The 22,703-nt window shown below is 48.9% G+C and overlaps 1 protein-coding gene across 8 annotated transcripts in view; it reads left to right on the forward strand.

The window, feature by feature from the left end:
* The window catches only part of LOC140418616 (adhesion G protein-coupled receptor B2-like), a 1,340,408-nt gene that overhangs the window by 517,565 nt on the left and 800,140 nt on the right, over window positions 1–22,703 (forward strand). The window lies entirely within an intron of this gene.

Genomic DNA, 22,703 nt, shown 5'->3' on the forward strand with positions numbered 1-22,703 from the left:
GTGTCCTTGAAAGGGCACCAGTGGTCTTCATAAATGTGTATTGCCCCAAATGTGAGATGCGAAATTCATTAAGAAAACCATGGCAGACACCTACCGACTCATTATAGGGTAAGGAGCGGGAGCACTTTAATTGCAAACAGGATCCACAGACGGACAGATCCAGCTCCAAACTGGGGAAGATATCAAACATGCGAGGGAGTTGAACGCCTTCATGTAGCAGATGGGGGCAGTGGACACCTGGATGTTCACACACCCAGGAGGAAAGTTCACAAGGTCTACACCAGGATCGACTTCTTTGTATGTGGGGAAAGCGGTGCTTCCAGGGATAGTGGTGCAGAGTACTCCGCACTACGTGGGTGTGAGGTTGGAGACGGGCCAGGCACAACACACCTCCATGGAGGTTGTACATGGCCCTCCTCGCCGATAAAGTATTCTGCGAACAGATAACCAAAGCCATTGACGGGTACGTTACCTTCAAATCAAAATGGGGAGGTCTCACCCTCCACATTCTGGGAGGCAAAGAAGGCGTTGATCAGGGGAAAATTATTGCATACAAGGCGCGCAAGGATAGGATGGAGAGGGCAGCTAGGCAATAGCTTGTTGACTCATGTAGGTGGAATTGACGGTACTCCACGGCCCTGAGTGCAACTACTGGCAGAGAGGAAAAAGCTACAAATGAACTTGGACCTGCTCTCCCCGGGCAAGCAGTGCACCAGCTCCGCCAGATACGGAGGACTTTTTATGAGTATGGAGACAAAGCCAGCTGCCTGCTGGCTCACCAGCTGAGAAAGCAGGGAGCCATGAGGGAAATAGTCAAGGTAAAAGATACGAGTGACAAACCAGTCACAGCGCCAGAGGAGATGAACAAAGCCTTCACTTTTTTTTAAAATATGTTTTTATTAAGAATTTTTCAATAACAATATTTTCCACCTTACAAACAACCCCCCCCCGTAACAAAGAAAAGAAAAAGAACTCACGTGGCAAGACATGAACATGGCAAGTCAATAAGATACAGAACTTTGTACATTGGATTCATCCCGTACATGTCAGTTTCCGGATCATTCATGTGTTTTCTTGCTCAAATGCCCCCCAGAGAAACCCCCCCCCCCCCCTGCCCCCCACGAACGATGTCCCCCCCTCCCCCCCCCCCCCCCACTCCCCCCCGGGTTGCTGTTGCTGCTGTCCAACCTTCATATAACGCTCCGCGAGATGGTCTAGGAACGGTTGCCACCGCCTGTGGAACCCCTGCGCAGACCCTCTCAAAGCAAACTTTATCCTTTCCAACTTGATAAACCCTGCCATATCATTTATCCATGCCTCCACGCTGGGGGGCTTCGCCTCCTTCCACATTAGCAAGATCCTTCGCCGGGCTACTAGGGACGCAAAGGGCAGAATGCCGGCCTCTTTCGCCTCCTGCACTCCCGGCTCGTCCGCTACTCCAAATAGTGCTAGCCCCCAGCTTGGCTTGACCCGGACTTTCACCACCTTAGATACTGTTCCCGCCACTCCCCTCCAGAACCCCTCCAGTGCCGGGCATGACCAAAACATATGGACATGGTTCGCCGGACTTCCTGAGCACCTCCCACATCTGTCCTCCACCCCAAAGAACCTGCTCAGCCTCGCCCCCGTCATATGCGCAACGAAGCCTTCACAACCTTCTACTGCGAGCTATAATCCTCCAAGCGCCAGATGGGAAGTCGAAGACGAAGCAGTTACTTGTACTTTTCTTTGTTCTTGTACTTTTCTTTGTTTTTGTAATTTTCTTTGTTCTTTTAGAAGATTTTAGTCTAGACGGGCAGCATGGTCGGCACAGGCTTGGAGGGCCGAAGGGCCTGTTCCTGTGTTGTACTTTTCTTTGTTCTTTGTTCTCTTTGTTCTTTGATGGGCTGAAAATGGTGGTCGCAGGGGAAGATGGGACAAGGACCTGGAAGCACCATTAGATCTGAGGGAAGGCATGGAGAGCATTAACTGCATGCAGACAGGGAAGGACGGCTTCCCAGCAGAGTTGAATAAAAGTTTGTGCACTTGCGGGAGAAGTTCGCAGACTCGCTAGCAAGGGGAAACCTGCCACCAATGCTGGCTCAGACCTCAATTTAGTTGATCCCAAAAAAGACAAACACGCGACGGAGTGTGGGTTACACAAACCCATAACACTCCTTAACACTGATGCTAAGATTTTGGCGAAGGCCTTGGCAAGGTGGCTGGAGAGCTGCGTGCCAGAGATAGGCATGAATGATCAGATGGGCTTTGTCAAGGTCAGGCAGCTAAGAGCGAACATCAGGCGCCTGCTGAACATGATCATGACGCCAGCCGGGGAAGAACACCAGATATAATCATTTCCCTGGACACAGAAAAGGCCTTCAACAAGGTTGAATGGAATTACCTCATAGACGTGCTGGAATGATTTGGGTTTGGGCCAGGGTTCACCTCTTGAGTCAAACTACTGTACAGCGCACCAGCTCTGCATACTTCCGGCTGCACAGAGGCACAAGGCAGGGCTGCCCCCTGTTTGCTCTGGCAATCGAGCCACTGGTGATCGCTCTTAGAGCGGGAAAGGGGTGGAGAGGTATCCAAAGGGGAGGCAGAGAGCATAGGGTCTCACGATATGCACATTACCTGCTCCTCTACAACCGAAACCCCTGGCCAGCATGGAAGGAATAATGAAACTCCTGAGCAAGTTCGGAGCCTTCTCAGGTTACAAATATAATCTGAGTAAGAGCTAAATCTTCCCTGTGAACCTACAAGGGAAAGAGCAAAGCTGGGGGACTGCCGTTCAAACAGACCCAGAACAAATTCCGCTAACTGGGGATCCAAATGGCCCATGACTGGGCACAGACCCACAAGTGGAACCTGACAAGTCTGGTGGAGGAAATCAAAAGGACCTGCAGAGGTGGCGTTCACTCCCACTCTCCCTGGCAGGGAAAATGCAGCTGATCAAAATGAATGTGCTGCCCAGGTTCCCCTTCCTATTCAGAACCCTGCTGATCTACATCCCCAAGGCCTTTTTCAATAGTGGATAAGCTCATCATGCTGTTTGTTTGTGGGCGGGGTGGGGAAGAGCCCGAGAATTAGGAAGAAGGTTCGACTAAGGAGGAGAAATGGGGGAGGCCTGGCCTTCCTGAACCCCAGTTATATCACTGGGCGGCCACCGCACAAAGAATACGGGATGGGTCAAGGAACCGGGAGCAGAGTGGGTGAGGATGGAGAACTACTGTGAAGGGTCATCACTCTGAGCACTCGTCTCAACGCACTCCCACCCCAGCTCCCCCCCCAGCCAACCCCGCCAGATACTCGAAAAATCCAGTGGTCATAGCCACGCTCGAAATGTGGAATCAAATGAGACAGCACCAAACAAAATGTCCACCATCTTCAAAAATCACAGGTTCACTTCCGCAACAAATGGACACTTCCTACAAAAGATAGAGATAGGGAGATGTGGAACTGACGGTTTTGGACATGTTCACGGACAGGAGAGTAGCGACCCTGGGGGAATTCACGGAGAAGTATCGACTCCCAAGAGGCAGCAATCACAATCTTGTATGCCTTGGAATCAGATTAGGATTTACCAAGACATTGAGGCTGATCTGGCCTAGCACCGGGCAGAGTTCAACAGGGCTTAGGCAGCCCTGTACAAAAGGAAAGTCAACTTTGGGGTGCTGTACCCGGCTAAACTCTGGGTCATATTCCAGGGCAGGGAGCATTTGTTCATGACCCCTGTGGACTTGGACAAATATTTCCTGGAAGACGGGCTGGAAAAAACCACAGCAGAGACAGCGGTGAGAAGATCACCCAAAAGGACACTAATCAACCTGAGAAATACTTTCCGTGGGACTGCTTTGCCTCGCTTTGAAGACGGGAATGAAAGCGTGGGAGGAAAGGGGCGAGGTCAGCAGAGTGCAGGAGAGGGTGAGGAGAACAGCAGGAGGGGAAACCAGATAGCAGGCGAAGGACAGACACATAACCGGCTCCAGGAGGGGGGCCACCACACTAGTGGGGAAGCTTGTGCCAGGAGGCATGGGCGAGAGGGGGGCCGCAGAGCATCTCCTGCAGGGGAGAGAGCGCCTGGCATGGGGGGTGGTACACAACACCAATGGGTAGACAGTCGGGAGTAAACGGGGGTAGTGGTGCAAGGGGGAGGGACAGTAACAGGAGTGGGAGGAAATCATAGAATTTGCAGAAAGAGGCCATTCGGCCCATCGAGTTTGCACCGGCCCTTGGAAAGAGCACCCTACTTAAGCCCACACCGCCACCCTACCCAGTAACCTCACTTAACCTTTTTGGACACTAAGGGCAATTTAGCATGGGCAGTCCACCTAACCCGCACATCTTTAGACTGTGGAAAGAAACTGGAGCACCCAGAGGAAACCCACGCATACATGGGGAGAACGTGCAGACTCCGTACAGGCAGTGACCCAAGCTGGGAATGGAACCTGGGACATTGGAAGCTGGGAAGCAACTGTGCTAACCACTGAGATACCGTGCTCCGCATGGCAATGGTCGGAAGAATCATAGGCGAAACATACGCAACGGTAGTAAGAGTATTAGGTTGGCCACAACAGGCTACACGTCGCAACTTGGAACACAAAAGGATGATCTGGAGTGCAGGGGTCCACCCACATGGCGTGAACACAGACTTGGTGGACATAGTGGATGGCCTTGGACAAAGGGAAATCCCGGGGCGCAGGGGCACATCAACAAGGTAAGTACGGTTGGTGCTGCAGGAGGGGGGTGAGACAAAAATTCACCATCAGGATAGTCACCTGGAGGTTGGAATGGCCCTCCTTGCTGACAAGACTTGTTGCGAGAAAATCTCACAGGCCATAGACCTGTATGTTACTAATAACTGGAATGGGTAGGCCCCACTCTCCATACTCTGTGAAGCGTTGAAGGCTGTGATCAGGGGTGAAATTATTGTCCACCAAGCACAAAGAGATAGGGAAGCTAGGCAACAGATAGTCGACCCCATTCTGGAGGTAAACCGGCAAGACTCCAAGCCCTGACCATAGAGTTCCTGACAGAGAGCAAGAAGTTACAAATGGACTTTGCCCTGCTCTCCACGAGGAAATCAATGCACCAATTCCGCCAGGCACCGGGAACCCTGTCAGAGAAAGGAGATAAGGCCAGGCGATACTGCGGGGACCTGTATGGGCAACTACTGGGAAGGACACGCTCTCCACCAGACGAGACAAGGGAAAAATGTGAGGAGGACCTGGGATTTGAAATAGGATGGGGACTCTGGAGCAAAGCACTGCACTGGGTCGACTCCACCTCCACTTACGTGACGATGAGCCTAATGCAGCTGAAGGTGGTACGCAGAGTCCATTTAACCAGAGCCCGAATGAGCAGATTCTTTCCGGAGGTGGAGGACAAATGTGAATTGTGCCAAAGAGGCCCGGCCAACCATGCCACATGTTCTGGTCGTGTCCCAGACTTGTCGGATTCTGGACAGCCTTCTTTGAGGCGATGTCCAAGGTGGTGGGGATGAGCAGTGCCCAAGAGTGGCAGCCTTCGGGGTATCAGATCAGCAGCACCGCCCGAAGCTGCGGACTGGCTGTCCCAACCTATTGGAATTTCTCTAAATGGAGAAAATTAAATTCACCACCTGGGATTCGAAAGAAGGCCTCTGCAAAACGTGGGAGCCATTCACCAATCTGTTCCAAGACCTGTTTGTAGTAACAGCCAATAAGCCAGAGGGAGGGGGAATCCACAGAAGAATCACAGGCACAAACAAAAGCAAAAGGGGGAGAGCAAGAGGGAAGAAGGGGGGAAACAGAGAGGCCCAGAACCCAACCATACCTAACTGTTATGGGAGAGGCGTTTTCAGAACCCCAAAATGTATCATGGAGTTCAACCAACCTCCCCCTTTAATGGATTGTTGCGTTTGAAGCACACGGCTTGTTCTCCAGGTGTAGGATTACAATTATGGACACGTGGGTTTTTAAACACAAAACAATGTTTATTCCATGAACTCAACTTAAACTTTTAAATAAACAATGGATCACTTAACACCCCTTCAAAGATAACCCCGAAAATAATACAACACTAAATAATCCTTCAGTTATTCCTTTCAACTTCCAAGAGACTTAACACCTTTAAATAGAAACACATCAGGATAAAGGCATTACTTTTATGAGTTTAAATCACCCAAATGATCCAGAGATAGTCTTTCATGGCAGAGATCACAGCAGATCCAGCTCATTGCAAACACAGACACCCCCAAGCTCTTTTCCTCAAAACTCGAACTAAAAACTGCAAAATGGCTGATCTAAAGCCCAGCTCCACCCACACTCTGACATCACTGCATTTCTTAAAGGTACATTACGTAAACATTCATTTCTTAAAGGCACTCTCACATGACATAACACATAACAATATACGTAGTACCATGCCACCGCAACAGATCCAGGTTGGAAGACCCAATGAACAAAGAAGGCATGCCAGACAACAAGAAGGGGAGGGGGATCGGGAGGAAAGGGGGGAGTTGGGAGCGGGAGATCTAGCCAAAACTAGTCACCTTCAGAAAAACATAAATTGTAACTGATGTATATAGTGAATAGTAATCGATGTGTGTTCACGTTCATCTTTGTTTTGTATAAAAATAAAAACCCGAATAAAACATTTTTAAAAAATCACTGGGGCTCCACAGTGAATTCACCCTCAGCACCAGCTCCGAAATGCGGTTAGTCAGTAGCTGCAATTGGACACACTTCCTGCACATATGGCCACCAGGGACAACTGAATCTTCCATAGCAACATCGGAATTAGGAGCAGCAGTAGGCAATTCAGTCCTTTGAACCTGCTCCACCATTTAATCAGATTATGGCTGATCTCTTCCTGGTCTCAAATCCACCTCCCACTTGTACCCCATATCCCTTTAACCCAGTTTTTAAATCAAAAATATATCTATCTCTTTCTTAAAACCATTTAATGACTCAGATTCGACTTCAGCATCGAGTTCCACAAATTCACCACCCTCTGCGAGAAGTAGTTCCTCCTCATCTTAGTTCTAAATCTATCGCCTCTCAACCTATATTCGTGACCTCAAGTTCTAGATTGCCCCACAAGGGGGAATATTTGGTCTATGTTTACTTTACCAATCCCATTTAGTATTTTATACACCTCGACCAAATTCCCCTCTCATCCTTCTAGACTCCAGCGAGTATCAGCCCAAACTGTTTAATCTCTTCTTATACCCTTTCATCCCCGGAATCAATCTGGTGAACCTCCTCTGAACTGCCTCCTCAATTGAGACCAAAACTGGACATAATACTCCAGATGTGGTCTCACCAACACCCTATACAATTGCCTATACAATTCCATGATTTGCCACATAGCACAAGAGGAGCATATCGTTTGTGCAAGCTCTCCTTCCATGACTACCCTTGAGCCCTTTATTTATTCCCTTTTTTCCACAAAATGTGATACTGATATAAGAATACTATTAACTTACCTCCCTTACGCTAACTTTACTTCCCTTGCCCTACTTTGTTTACTTATTTTACTTGACACAATTATTTGTGTTGTATCACAGTTAATCCCTGCCTCAAATAAAAACACTTTTTAAACTCACAACTGCTTCACTGTGACACCGACTGCGAGGTCAATGAGAACAAAAATCAAACCTTGGTGTTAATGAAGCTCAGCTGCACTCTGCTCCTGCCCGGACTGAGCCTGAGCTCTGAACTCAGTCTTTCACCTTCTACCGGTTTCACCTAACTCCCTGTTTTCACCCAACTCTAAAAACACTCTCATTTAGCCAAGCAGCACTCACAGTGCAACAAAAGCAGCACTGAACAGAAGCCCAATGTTCCCACATATTTCCCATTCTTCTTGAGTTTGCTGAAGTTTTACCTGCATTAACTATACTCTGCTTTTAAATTAATTTGCAGACAATGGCCAATATTTTCTGGTCGTTCTTTCCCAGCGCGTGAGGTGTCAATCCCATTGATAAGTGGCGGGAAGATAGAATCCAGCTGCCAGCGAATGGCGTGTGGCTGAGTAACACGTGGCTGGGGACTGGAGAATCCCACCTAATATTTAACTATTTTACGTTCCACAGAAATATTTTATAGTGTTGTAGGTTACTTATTTTTTCCAAAAGAAATCAGAACTAAAAAAGCAGATTTCCCATGAAATTCAAAACAAAAACACTGCGTAAGATAAAAGCGCTAGCAAATAAAAGTAGAAAAAATTGCTATTGTCACTTAAAGAGCTGAATTGTGCTTTTGGGAAAAAGGAGTGCTCAAAGCAAATCCATCCTAGGTAGGTGGAAAATGGTTCTCTGGGTAACATAAATGTGTTGGAATGTTTAAGTAGGGTTGCACGACTTCTGGTTGCGGTGGAATCTGAGCTGACTCCCATTGGCGACACGCTTTGGGCCCTTGTCACCTGATTTTACGGGTGTAAATTTTCAAAAAAGGGGAAGCAAATTTGTACTTACTGGTCTTTCCTCTGATGTGGGATGCTTGCAGGGGGTAAAACCAGGCAGAAGACTAATAAAGGTTCCACACCATATTCGGCAGTACCTCGTGGTGAGAGGAAAAAAAACATGGCAGAGCCCTCCAGATCGTCGACACATTCCCTGGAACCAACAGAGAATTCTTTATAAAAAATGTTTTTATTAAGGTATTTTTATGATATACAAAGTAAAGGCAATTGTAAGCATACATTGAAAGCAACAGAAAAAAAGGAAAAAGACAAAATATATATATATAAGTACAGATACATAAGTTGTCTTTTGTTATTTACATTGGTTGCGGTTTCTTGTTTTGCGTTCTCCAGTAGGTGCTTACTTCCAGCCGGGTTCCCAACCTTCCTAGCCCCCCTTTTCTTTCTGGCCCCTTCCCCTTCTAGTCATCTGGCATGGCCTCTTCCTTCTTCAGTTCCTTTCTCTTGTTCCTGTTTGGTTGACGTGAAGCCATGTATTTTGTTATGTGCTGAGCCTGGTTGGGCTCCCTGCTTTGCCCCCCACCCCTTGTTTGCATTCGTTGTTGTGGCGTGGCTTTCAGCTCCTTCTGGCTTACATTGCTGTTGGCTGAAAACAGACCTTGGAACAACTGGGTGAATGGGCCCCATGTTTTGTGGAAGCCTTTTGCCGACCCCCGGATGGAGGAATTCCATTTGGAGAAATTCCGATAGGTCGGACAGCCAGTCTGGAGCTTTGGGTGGTGCTGCTGATTGCCAGCCGAACATTATTCTCTGGTGGGCGATTCGGGAGGCAAAGGCAAGGGAGTCAGCCCTTCTCCCCATGAAGCGATCTGGCTGTTCTGAGACCCCAAATACTGCCACTCTCAGGCATGGTTCCATTCTTCTCCCCACCACCTTGCACATTGCCTCAAAAAGGCTGTCGAGTACCCCACAAGTCTGGGGCAGTTGGCAAAGTGATAAGCATTGCTGCCACACAGCTCTAGGGACCCGGGTTCAATTCCGGCTTTGGGTGACTGCCTGTGTGGAGTTTATACTTTCTCCCCTGTCTGCATGGGTTTCCTCCGGCTGCTCTGGTTTCCTCCCACAGTCCAAAGAAGTGCAGGTTAGGTGGATTGGCTATGCTAAAGTGCCCCTTAGTGTCCAAAAGGTTGGGTGGAGTTACTGGGTTATGGGGGATGGGGTAGAGGCGTGGACTTAAGTAGGGTGCTCTTTCCAAGGACTGGTGTAGGCTCGATGGACCGAATAGCCTCCTTCTGCACCGTATATTCTATGAATTCTATCTGAGCACATGTGAGCATGGTTGGCCAGACCTCCTTGACACCGTTCGTCTTTATCCTCCACCTCCGGGAAGAACCTGATAATTTGGGTTCTTGTTAAGTGAGCTCTGTGTATCACTTTCAGCTGCATTAGGCTTAGCCTTGCGCACGTGGAGGTGGAGATGATCCTATGCAGTGCTCCGCTCCAGAGTTCCCACTCTATTTCAAATCCTCAGTCCTCCTCCCATTTCTCCTCGTCTCGTCCAGTGGTTAGTGTGCCCTCCCCAGTAGTTGCCCACATAGGTCGCTGCAGTTCCCCTTCCCTAAGATGTCTACGTCCAGTAGGTCCTCTAGCAACGTTTGTTGCAGTGGTCGTGGGTATGTCCTTGTTTCCTTGTTTTGACCTGCATACATCTTAACTAAAAACACTTAGTTCCTCAAGTATTGTCAGCCTGTTGACTGTGCAGAAGTCCCTAACTGTCAGCGTCACTCTGTCCTGTTTCCACATTTTGAAGATGGCGTTCATTGTTGCGGGCAGGAACCTGTGGTGATTGCAGATGGGGGCCTTAACGGATATTTCAGTTAATCCAAAGTGTTGTCGCAGTTGGTTCCATGACCGAAGTTCTTGTATCATCACTGGGCTTGTTGAATGTTTTTTTCGGTGGGAATGGCTAGGGCCGGGAGGAAGGTCCCTCTGCAGGAGCCCTCCTCCGTCTGCACCCACTCGGCTTCTGGCTCTTTTACCAACCTCTTTACACTCTCTGTAATTGCAGCCCACCAGTAGTGTTGCAGGTTTGGGAGTGCTAGACCATCATGGCTCTGCTTCTCTGCAGCAACTTTTTGTGGATTTTTGGTCTCCTCCCCAATGCATTTTCTGGGTGTTATCTCCCCCATAATCCCATTCAGCAGGCACCAGATGTTCAATGTTAGATGTCTACCCTTTACAAAGCCCTTCGGTCTTCTGCCACCACCTCTGGCTAGAATTTTGGTCAGCATTTTCATGTCCACATTTAGCAGCGAAATGGGGCTGTAGGTCCCACATTCTGTTGTGCCTTTGTCTTTCTTCGGTATCAGCAAGATTGAGGCCTGTGTTAGCGTAGGTGACCGGGTGCCCCTCGCCAGTGAGTCTGTGAACATCTTAGATGCGGGGCCAATGCCGTTGCACATTTTTTGTAGAAGTTCGGCAGGAATCCGTCCGGAAATCCGCTTTCCCTGCCTGCATGAAGTTGATACTCTCCCAAACCTCTTCCAGTTCTAGTGGTGCTTCCAGCCCCCATTTTCTGTCCTCCCCCACGACTGTCATGTCCAGTCCATCGAGGAACTGGAGCTTCTTCCTCTCACCAGGAACTCTACAGTCGGGCCTTGGAGTCTCGTCGGTCTACCTTCAGTTCGAAGGCGGCTAGCTGTTGCCTAGCAACCTTCTCTTCCCTATCTCTTCGTGCTTTGTAAGCAATAAAATACAGCCCTGATCACAGCCTTCAGCGCCTTCCAGAATATGGAGGGTGAGACCTCCCCGCTCTAGTTATTAGTAATATACTGGTCTATGGCCTGGATATTTTCTCTCCGGAAGCCTTATCGGCCAGCAGGGCTGTGTCCAACCTCCATGGTGGGTGTTGGGCATGGCCCATCTCCAACCTTTCATCTATATAATGTGGAGTGTGGTCAGACATCATGATTGTGGAGTATTCTGCTCTTACTAGCCCTGGAAGCACCAATTTCTCCACTACAAAGAAGTCAACCAGTACATAAACAAAGAACAATACAGCACAGGAACAGGCCCGTCAGCCCTCCAATCTGTGCCGACCATGGTACCTACCTAAACTAAAACCGTCTGTACTTATGGAGTCCATAGCTTTCCATTCCCACCCTATTCATATATTTTTCTAGATGTCCCTTAAATGCCACTATTGTACTTGCTCCACCATCTCCCCAGGCAGCGCGTTTCATATATTTACGACCCTCTGTGTAAAAACTTGCCTCGCACATCTGTTCTAAACCTTTCCCCACACACTTTAAATCCATGTCCCCCAGTATTTGACTCCTCTATCCTTTTAAACCGTTTCTATACCCTCTCCAAAGCATTGTTTACCTGGGAAAATCATAGAATTTACAGTGCAGAAGGAGGCCATTTGGCATATCCCATCTGCACCGGCCCTTGAAAAGAGCACCCTACTTAAGTCCACGCCTCCACCAAAGAACAAAGAAATGTACAGCACAGGAACAGGCCCTTCGGCCCTCCAAGCCTGTGCCGACCATACTGCCCGACTAAACTACAATCTTCTACACTTCCTGGGTCCGTATCCTTCTATTCCCATCCTATTCATATATTTGTCAAGATGCCTATCCATGTAACCCAGTAATCCCACATAATCTTATTTTTTGGATACTAAGGGACACTTTATCATGGCCAATTCACCTAACCTGCACATCTTTGGACTGTGGGAGTAAACTGGAGCACCCGGAGGAAACCCATACAGACAAGGGAGAAAGTGTAAACTCCACACAATCACCCGAGGCTAGAATTGAACCCAGGTCCCTGAGCAGTACTACTGTGCCACCGTTCTGCCCCACGAAAAAGAGAACTTCTCCCCTGGGTGGGTGAATTGCCATGGGTCCACTGCCCTCATCTGTTCCATAAATATGCTGAGTTGTTTCACCATGTTGGAGATGACCCCTGTTTTGGGATTCAACCTGTCCATCCGTGGGTCCTGTACACAGTTAACTGCCCCTCCATGATAAGTAGGTGTGTGTCGGGGATTTCCGCCATGGTCCTCTTTATAAACTCCATGTTGTCCTAATTGGGCGCGCACACATTGACCAGGCCTACCAGTGCCCCGCCCAGGACACCGCTGACCATGATGTACCGTTCCCCTGGGTCCATAACCGTCCTTGTTGCAGTAAACATTGTCCTCTCATTTAACTGTATGGCTACCCCACTGGCCCTTGTCCTTTAGCAGGATTGGTAGGTCTGTCTCAGCCAGCCCTTCTTTACCTGCAGTCGGTCCTTCTCCCCAGATGCATCTCTTGGAGGAAGACTATGTCTATGTTATTCTCTTAAGTCTGAATAAAGATTGTAGACTTCTAGTTAACACAAATACTTCATTCAATGGGTTTGTTCTGTTTCCAGAGCTTAACTAGATATAATACAGTCAAGAGGTATGACCAGTGAAGCTAAGGTAAGCTGCCTATGCTGAGCTGTTCCTGTATGCTGCTACTCCCTAGCCCTGTGCTTCTAAAAGAGGCGGATCCTGCCTTGGACTGGACCCTTTATACCCGTCTCTGATGCCCTCTAGTGATGCTGTGGCTGTTACACCTGTCTGCAGTTCCTGGTGTATGTGCAGATGTATATACAGATGTACAGATCACTACATCCTCCCCCTTTTATTGGACATGTTTTCTAGACTAGCCTCAAGAAAACTGTACATAACAAGTGGTGAGAATATGCAAATCTGCACACTGAAAATGATAAAAGTAATACAGAAACAATTAACTGTTGTGAGTCCATTGTGAGAAATGTCCATATTTGTCTTGTGCATATGTTGAAGTGTCGTCACAAATCTAGCCGGTCGGGTGCCTTACGGCTTCTGCTGGAGCATCTTAACGGTGGTAGTAGGGATGATGGCTTGATGTCATCAAGAGTACTTACTGTCTGGCGTTGTGTGGTGAGGAACGTCCTGTGGACAAATGGACTTGGTCAAGTCCAGTGTGGGAAATACTGGCGTTGTAGGTTGAATCTCTAATCGATCCCGACGGTTACGGCGAAAAAGTACTCCCGCAGACGATTTGACAATGTAGGACCACGGTGCCTCCTGCCTGATCACCGTGGCTGACTTAGACCATCCGCCTTCTGGGTCCATGATTCTGATGGTGTCACCTATTGTCAGTGGCTTGAGTGGGATCGCATGTTGATCGTAGTATAGTTTTTGTTTGGAGCATAGTGCCCACTTGTCGTCGAGAACCGGTGCGTTGCCGGGGTCTTGGAATTGCTTTTCCGGTAGGGTTGTCCGAATGTATCTGCTGAAGAGCATTTGCGCTGGCGACAGTCCTGAGCTCAATGGGATTGCTCGGTACGACAACAGAGCTAGGTTGATGTCGGAACGTGACTCGGCTGCTTTGCTGATGAGTCGTTTAATGATGTGGACACCTTTTTACCCTGTTCCATTTGATTGCGGGTAGCGATTCTGTGTCGCACCATTGTCAGACTTCGACTTTTTCTTGTGTTTGTGGTATTGATTCTGTATGCCATCGTTCGTGAAAGCTGTTTTGCTTGTTTGTTCTGGAGTAGATGTGAATTCGTGAGATTCGTTATCATGCCATGGCATGTTTGTAGTCTTGTCATTGTTTCGCAGTGTGCTGTGGCATTGTCCTTCATGTGCAGAGTTGTAGCATGTTGTACAGGTGATTGTTTCATTGTTGTTTGTGTTGTTTCTGTCTTTGTTGTTTTCGTTGGCGTTCTTGTTGTTGTTCTTTTTGTCGCGCTTGTTGATTCTGTTTGCGTTGTTTTCGCTTTTATTCTTGTTCTTTTTCTTGTGCTTGTGTTTCTGGGATGCTTCTTGTTGCTTTTGTCATTCTTGTTGCGCTGCATGTTTTTGTTGTTCTTGTTTCTGATGTGCTTCTTGCGGTTTTTGTTCTTGTTGCGCTCAATGAGTGTGCCATGTGGATGATTTGAGTCATTGTCACAGTTATTGGTGTCAGTGTCCTCTGTGCTACATTGAGCGTTTCTTCTTGAGAATTGTGAGAATGATTTGATGTTGCATTGATGTTGGTGACATCAGTCATTTGTGGTGAATTCGATTCCTCTTCTTTGCTTACTTGGTACTTCTCTTCTAGAGTCATTTCTGGTTCACTTGAATCATCATTGAGTTCTTGGTGCTCCTCTTTTGGAGTAATTTCAGGTTCATTTGAATCATCTGTGATCTCTTTGTGCTCCTTTTCTGGAGTCAAAATCTTCACAATTTCATTTTGTTGTGGGTTGTGGTGCTCCTTTTCTGGAGTCAAAATCTTCAAGAGTTCTATTGACGTCTCTCTGGACTCTTGGTGCTCCTCTTCTGGAGTCAAAATCTTCAGGATTTCTATTGACGTGGTCTCTCTGGACTCTTGGTGCTCCTCTTCTGGAGTCAAAATCTTTAAGATTTCAATACACATGGTCTCGCTGGACTCATGGGTGGCTGTCCTGTGATTATTGAGTGCTTCTGTGCAGACGAGCTGAGATATGTCAGTCTCGCTGTGATCCTGTACATCCTGTATGGGATTTTGATTTCTTCGTCACTTGTCTCACATACAGTGGGTAGACATTCAGTGTCTTCTTCTGGTGGCTCAAATAAGCTTGATAGATCTTCATGGACTTGGACGCTATGGAGTGTTTGCTTGCTTCCATTTTTTAGTTTGTCACCGAGCTGGCTGTGGAGGCTTGCGTCACTCTCTTTGTGGAGGATTGTGCCGCTCTCTTTGTGGAGTTTGTTATCGTTCTCTCTGTGGAGTCCTTCATCGCCTCTCTGTGGAGTTTGTCATTCCTCTCTCTGTGGAGTCTGTCATCGCGCTCTTTGTGTAGTCGTGCGGTGTTCTCGCTGTAGAGTCGATCTGTGCTCTCTCAACGGAGTCGTTCTGTGCTCTATGTGTGGCGTCGTCTTCGTCTTGGGTATTGCTGTCATCCAATGTATCGACGATGTGCCATGGCATCATGGTGTTGGATTCATCTACTATGAGAAGAGTCGCATTGAGCTGTTCAACCGTGTTGTTGATGCTGTGATCAGGATCTCCGAATAACTCAGCCATGTCTGAGCAGTATTGTGTGTATTGTTCGATAGACAAATCATCGCTTTTTGTTTCGGAGTTGTGATCGTTCTCTTTATGTTCAATGAACAAATCATCTTCTTGTGTGGAGGCTGGGACCCTTCGTGATGCGTGGACCACTCTCTGTTTCTTGGCATGATGCCGCAGCATAATCCTGCATTAACGATTCGGGATGTCATATATGCTGGGCTGAAGATTCCCCATTCCGAAGAACTCACCGTCAGGGTCTTCACGGTACAACACCTCTCGTTGTGGTTTGGATTTGGTGCTGGGGTAGCCATCTCCCAAGATGAAATCTTCATCTGAGTCTTCGTCTACAAGGACCATATCATCTTCTAGGGTGGTGCTAACTGCTTGTTCCAAGGTGTTGTGAAAGTTATTTTTAACTGCTGGTGTAAGTTCGGACATTGTTCTGTCTTTTGAGGCAAGAAAATTGGGTTTTGCAGCTTTCGATTTCTTTTTGTTCATTTTCGTGCATTTCCCTTTTAAGTGGGCATGGTCCTGGCCATCTGACGTCATGACGGTAGTGACGTCATGTGCAGGACCCAAGTGCGCATGCGCAATTCAAGTTTCCTTTACTATGCGCTCTTGGCACATCAGCGCATGTGCGGCTCCTTCCTCAAGATGGCTGCCGCTTAGAACTTCCATCTTCTTCTGTTTCAACTCTGCCTCGTGGTAAGTTTTGCTGCCATTTTTTCCGATTTTCTTTTCTAGACACTATCTGTGTTTGTAAAGACTGACAGTATTGATTTCGTTTTTGTTCAGAAGCAAGGCATTTTTGTATTGTGATTTCTAGAGTTATTTTGTGAAAGTTCTTCCCTCAAATTTTATCAGATAGTCCAGAAATTAATTGATGCATTATCACAGTGTCTCTGAAATCAGCATAATCATCGCCTTGTGGTATTAACTTGAGATTTGTAATAAAATCAGAGATGGGCCTCCGTTTCTCTGACAAGAGTTAAACCTTTCCAGCATCTCACCAGCCTGACTGTTACAGCGTTTAGCACATTTTTTGAGTATGATTTCTACTTTGGATTTGTCTTCACCTTCTAAGTAATTAAAGCAATTATAGATTTCTCTAGCTCCATGCCCTCCTGTTGAGAGTAGTAGGGCTATTTTTGTTGCGTCAGAGGCAGTGCTTAAATCATTAGCTGTGATAAATATTTGGAACAGTTGTTCAAACATTTTCCAGTTATAACTTAAATTACCAGTTGTTTCCAGCTGCCATGGAGTTCCAACAAGTTCCATCGAATCAGTTAGTTGTCGAGGATCCATTTGCTGCGAAGTCTTCCACAGTCGAATATCCAGTTTAAGTCTTGCTGGTGTCTAGCTAGATTCCTGAAATCACTCCGGGTACCATATGTTATTCTCTAAGTCTGAATAAAGATTGTAGACTTCCAGTAAACACAAATACTTTATTCAATGGGTTTGTTCTGTTTCCAGAGCTTAACTAGATATAATACAGTCAAGAGGTATGACCAGTAAAGCTAAGGTAAGCTGCCTATGCTGAGCTGTCTCTGTGTGCTGCTGCTCCATAGCCCTGTGCTTCTGAAAGAGGCGGATCCTACCTTGGGCTGGACCCTTTATACCCGTCTCTGATGCCCTCTAGTGATGCTGTGGCTGTTACATCTGTTTGCAGTCCCTGGTGTATGTGCAGATGTTACAGATGTACAGACCACTACAATGTCGGCTTTCATACTTTTCAGGTGGGCAAAGGCCCTGGATCGTTTCACTTTGGCGTTAAGTGCCCTGACATTCCAGGTGACTATCCTGATGGGGGTTTCTGTCCCCCACTTTCTGCGGGATCAACAATACTTTTTAAAAAAAAAAAATTTTATTCAAGATTTTTGGCCAAACATAACAGTACGTAGTGTTTCTTTTACACAACAATAAAGCAATATAAATAACAGTGGCCAGTTTTAAACAAGTAAATAAATAATATATAAACAAAAACAAAACTGAATGGCAACCGCCTTGTCCAAAATAAATACTCTCCAAAAATACAATCCAATATACAATTACCTATAACAACTACCTATACATATTATACATAGACAAGAACATCTCTGAGAGTCTGTTCGATTCCTCCACCCCCCTTCCCCCCCCCCCCCCTCCCATCCCCCCTGGGTTGCTGCTGTTGTCTACTTCTTTTCCATTTCCTCTATCTTTCTGTGAAGTAATCGACAAACGGTTGCCACCGCCTGGTGAACCCCTAAGCCGAACCCCTTTACACAAACTTAATCCGTTCTAACTTTATAAACCCTGCCATGTCATTTATCCAGGTCTCCACACCCGGGGGTTTGGCTTCCTTCCACATTAACAATATCCTGCGCCGGGCTACTAGGGACGCAAAGGCCAAAATATCAGCCTCTCTCGCCTCCTGCACTCCCGGCTCTTCTGCAACCCCAAATATAGCCAACCCCCAGCTTGGTTCGACCCGGACCCCCACCACCTTCGAAAGCACCTTTGCCACCCCCACCCAGAACCCCTGTAGTGCCGGGCATGACCAGAACATGTGGGTGTGATTCGCTGGGCCTCTCGAGCATCTCGCACACCTATCCTCTACCCCAAAAAATTTACTAAGCCGTGCTCCAGTCATATGCGCCCTGTGTAACACCTTAAATTGTATCAGGCTTAGCCTGGCACACGGGGACGATGAGTTTACCCTACGTAGGGCATCAGCCCACAGCCCCTCTTCAATCTCCTCCCCCAGTTCTTCTTCCCATTTCCCTTTCAGCTCATCTACCATGATCTCCCCCTCGTCCCTCATTTCCCTGTATATGTCCGACACCTTACCATCCCCCACCCATGTCTCTGAGATCACTCTATCCTGCACCTCCTGCGTCGGGAGCTGCGGGAATTCCCTCACCTGTTGCCTCGCAAAAGCCCTCTATTGCATGTACCGAAATGCATTCCCTTGGGGCAACCCATATTTTTCCGTCAGCGCTCCCAGACTCGCAAAAATCCCATCTACAAACAGATCTCTCAGTTGTACTACCCCAGCTCTTTGCCATGCTCCAAATCCCCCATCCATTCTCCCCGGAACGAACCTATGATTGTTTCTTATCGGGGACCGCACCGAGGCTCCCGTCCTTCCCCTATGTTGTCTCCACTGCCCCCAAATTTTCAATGTAGCCACCACCACCGGGCTTGTGGTGTATTTCTTTGGTGAGAACGGCAACGGTGCCGTCACCATTGCTTGTAGGCTAGTCCCCCTGCAGGACGCCCTCTCCAATCTCTTCCACGCCGCTCCCTCCCCTTCTCCCATCCACGAACACACCATTGAAACATTGGCGGCCCAGTAGTACTCACTTAGGCTCGGTAGTGCCAGCCCCCCCCTGTCCCTACTACGCTGCAAGAAGCCCCGCCTCACTCTCGGGGTCTTCCCAGCCCACACAAAACTCATAATGCTCTTCTCGATTCTTTTGAAAAAAGCCTTCGTTATCACCACCGCGAGGCACTGAAACACAAAAAGGAATCTCGGGAGGACCACCATTTTAACCGCCTGCACCGTACCTGCCAATGACAGGGACACCATGTCCCATCTCTTAAAGTCCTCCTCCATCTGCTCCACCAACCGCGTTAAATTAAGCCTGTGTAATGTACCCCAATTCTTGGCTATCTGGATCCCCAAGTACCGGAAGTCCCTTGTTATCTTCCTCAATGGTAAATCCTCTATCTCTCTGCTCTGCTCCCCTGGATGCACCACAAACAACTCACTTTTCCCCATGTTCAGTTTATACCCTGAAAAATCCCCAAACTCCCCAAGTATCCGCATTATCTCTGGCATCCCCTCCGCCGGGTCCGCCACAAATAGCAACAAATCATCCGCATACAGAGATACCCGGTGTTCTTCTCCCCCCCTGAGTACTCCCCTCCACTTCCTGGAACCCCTCAATGCTATGGCCAGGGGTTCAATTGCCAGTGCAAACAATAACGGGGACAGAGGACATCCCTGCCTCGTCCCTCTATGGAGCCAAAAATAGTCAGACCCCCGTCCATTCGTGACCACGCTCGCCATTGGGGCCCTATACAGCAACTGTACCCACCTGATATACCCATCCCCAAAACCAAATCTCCTCAGCACCTCCCACAAATAATCCCACTCCACTCTATCAAATGCTTTCTCGGCATCCATCGCCACCACTATCTCCGCTTCCCCCTCTGGTGGGGGCATCATCATTACCCCTAGCAGCCTCCGTATATTTGTATTCAGCTGTCTCCCCTTCACAAACCCAGTTTGGTCCTCATGAACCACCCCCGGGACACAATCCTCTATCCTCATTGCCATTACCTTGGCCAGAATCTTAGCGTCCACATTCAGGAGGGAAATGGGCCTGTAGGACCCGCATTGCAGCGGGTCTTTTTCCTTCTTTAGGAGGAGCGATATCGTTGCCTCTGACATAGTCGGGGGCAGCTGCCCCCTTTCCCTCGCCTCATTAAAGGTTCTCATCAGTAGCGGGGCCAGCAAGTCCATATATTTCCTATAGAATTGAACTGGGAATCCATCTGGTCCCGGGGCCTTCCCCGCCTGCATGCTCCCAATCCCTTTCACCACTTCCTCCGTCTCAATCTGTGCTCCCAGTCCCACCCTCTCCTGCTCCTCCACCTTAGGAAATTCCAGCTGATCCAGAAAGCGCATCATTCTCTCCTTCCCCTCCGGGGGCTGAGCTTCATATAATCTTTCGTAAAATGCCTTGAACACTCCATTCACTCTCTCCGCTCCCCGCTCCATCTCTCCCTCCTCATCTCTCACCACCCCTATCTCCCTCGCTGCTCCCCTTTTCCTCAGTTGGTGGGCCAGCAACCTGCTCGCCTTCTCCCCGTATTCGTACTGTACACTCTGTGCCTTCCTCCATTGTGCCTCTGCATTACCCGTTGTCAACAAGTCAAATTCTACATGTAGCCTTTGCCTTTCCCTGTACAGTCCCTCCTCCGGTGCCTCCGCATATTGTCAGGGAAAGGCAAAGGCTACATGTAGAATATGCCCTCTTAATCGGCCCGTTCAGCCCTCTCACATTCCACGTGATCAACCGGGTTGGGGGGCTCTTTACCCCCCCCCTTGACGACTAGCCATTTCCTTTTTCAATCCAGCTCCTCACCCGGTTCCCACGTAGCCGTATCTCCCCCAAGCGGCGCCCCCCCGCCCCGACCACCACCCCCCCCATACCAGCTCCCTCTTCTCCCCAGCAGCAGCAACCCAGGTAACCCCTCCCCCCCCCCCCCCCCCTGCTAGATCCCAAACTAGCGTAATTGCACCCCCCATGTTGCTCCCAGAAGTCAGCAAACACTGGCTGACCTCAGCTTCCCCCCGTGACCTCGGCTCACACTGTGCGAGGCCCCCTCCTTCCTGCTTCCCTGTTCCCGCCGTGATTACCATAGCGCGGGAACAAAGCCCGTGCTTCCCTTTTGGCCCCGCCCCCAATGGCCGGCGCCCTCAGCTCCTCATCCTTCCTCCCCCACGACATGGGGAAGAGAGAAAAGTTACAGGGTCACAGGATTAACACCTTGTGAAGTCATCTCTTCCCTCTTTTCCCCCCCTTCATCCCACATATTCACCCCCCCACTTTGTCCCAAACGTTCTTTTTATGGCCCGCTCACTCCAGTTTCTCCTCGACAATAAATGTCCACGCCTCATCTGCCGTTTCGAAATAGTGGTGTTTCCCTTGATGTGTGACCCACAGTCTTGCCGGTTGCAGCATTCCAAATTTAATCTTCCGTTTGTGCAGCACCGCCTTGGCCCGATTAAAGCTTGCCCTCCTTCTCGCCACCTCCGCACTCCAATCTTGATATACGCGAATCACTGCGTTCTCCCACCTACTGCTCCGAGTTTTCTTTGCCCATCTGAGGACCATCTCTCTGTCCTTATATCGGAGAAATCTCACCACTATGGCTTGAGGAATTTCTCCAGCCCTCGGTCTTCGCGCCATAACTCGATAGGCTCCCTCCACCTCCAGCGGACCCGTCGGGGCCTCCGATCCCATTAACGAGTGCAGCATCGTGCTCACATATGCCCCGACGTCCGCCCCTTCTACACCTTCGGGAAGACCAAGAATCCTTAAATTCTTCCTCCTCGCATTATTCTCCAGCACCTCCAGCCTTTCCACACACCTTTTGTGTTGTGCCTCATGCATCTACGTTTTCACCACCATTCCTTGTATGTCGTCCTCATTCTCAGCAGCCTTTGCCTTCACGACCCGAAGCTCCTGTTCCTGGGTCTTTTGCTCCTCCTTTAGCCCCTCAATCGCTTATAATATTGGGGCCAACAGCTCCTTCTTCATCTCCTTTTTGAGTTCTTCCACGCAACGCCGCAGGAACTCTTGTTGGTCAGGGCCCCATATTAAACTGCCTCCTGCCGACGCCATCTTGCTTTGTGCCTGCCTTCCTGGCCGCTGCTCTAGAGGATCCACCGCAATCCGGCCACTTTCCTCTCTTTTTTCCATCCGTGTCCAGGGGGGATTCCCTTCTGGATTCCAGCACAGTGTTTTTTGCCGTTAGAATTGCCGTTGGGGCTCGTATCAAGAGCCCAAAAGTCCGTTCCACCGGGAGCTGCCGAAACGTGCGACCTAGCTGGTCATCGCCGCACCCGGAAGTCGGGATCAACAATACTTAACTGGTGGATGTGCCCTTGCACTCTGGGGGTTTCCCTTTGGCTATCCAAAGTGGCAGCAGTCACCGTTCTCCCCATGAGGCCGGGCCTCTGCACTCCGGAGTTTCCCTCTGTCCAGGGGCCACCCAACATGGCCGCAAACTGTGTGTACACTATGTGGGTGAGACCCTGCACTCCGGGGTTTCCCTTTGTTGAGGGGTCCTCCAAAGCGGTTGCTTGCGGTGCCTTTGTGCTCCAAGTCGCCATGTGCGGCCTGTTGCAGCCAGCCTAATGCCCTTGCTATCTTTGTTCCTATCTTCTCCCTATGGTACATTCTCCCCCCACCCTCTCCCCCCCCAACCCTGTCCTCCCCCCCCCAATCCCCTCCCTGGAGCTGTCCTCACCCATGTTCCCTTCCCTCTGTTTCTTCCCCTTATCGTCCCCTTGTTGCTTCCCACCCCCCCTTTGCAAGGCGCTCTCTCCCTTGCGGGAGATGCGCCGCCGCCTCTCTTACCTTCATTCCTAGATTCCCCGCTAGTGTGGTGGCCCCCCTCCTGGGGTTGGTTATGTATCGACCTGTCGCCTCCTCGCTGTGCGTCCTACCTGCTGTTCCCCTCACCCTTTCCTGTGCTTCGCTG

The sequence above is a fragment of the Scyliorhinus torazame genome, chromosome 1 (genome assembly GCF_047496885.1).
Source record: "Scyliorhinus torazame isolate Kashiwa2021f chromosome 1, sScyTor2.1, whole genome shotgun sequence".
NCBI lineage: Eukaryota > Metazoa > Chordata > Chondrichthyes > Carcharhiniformes > Scyliorhinidae > Scyliorhinus > Scyliorhinus torazame.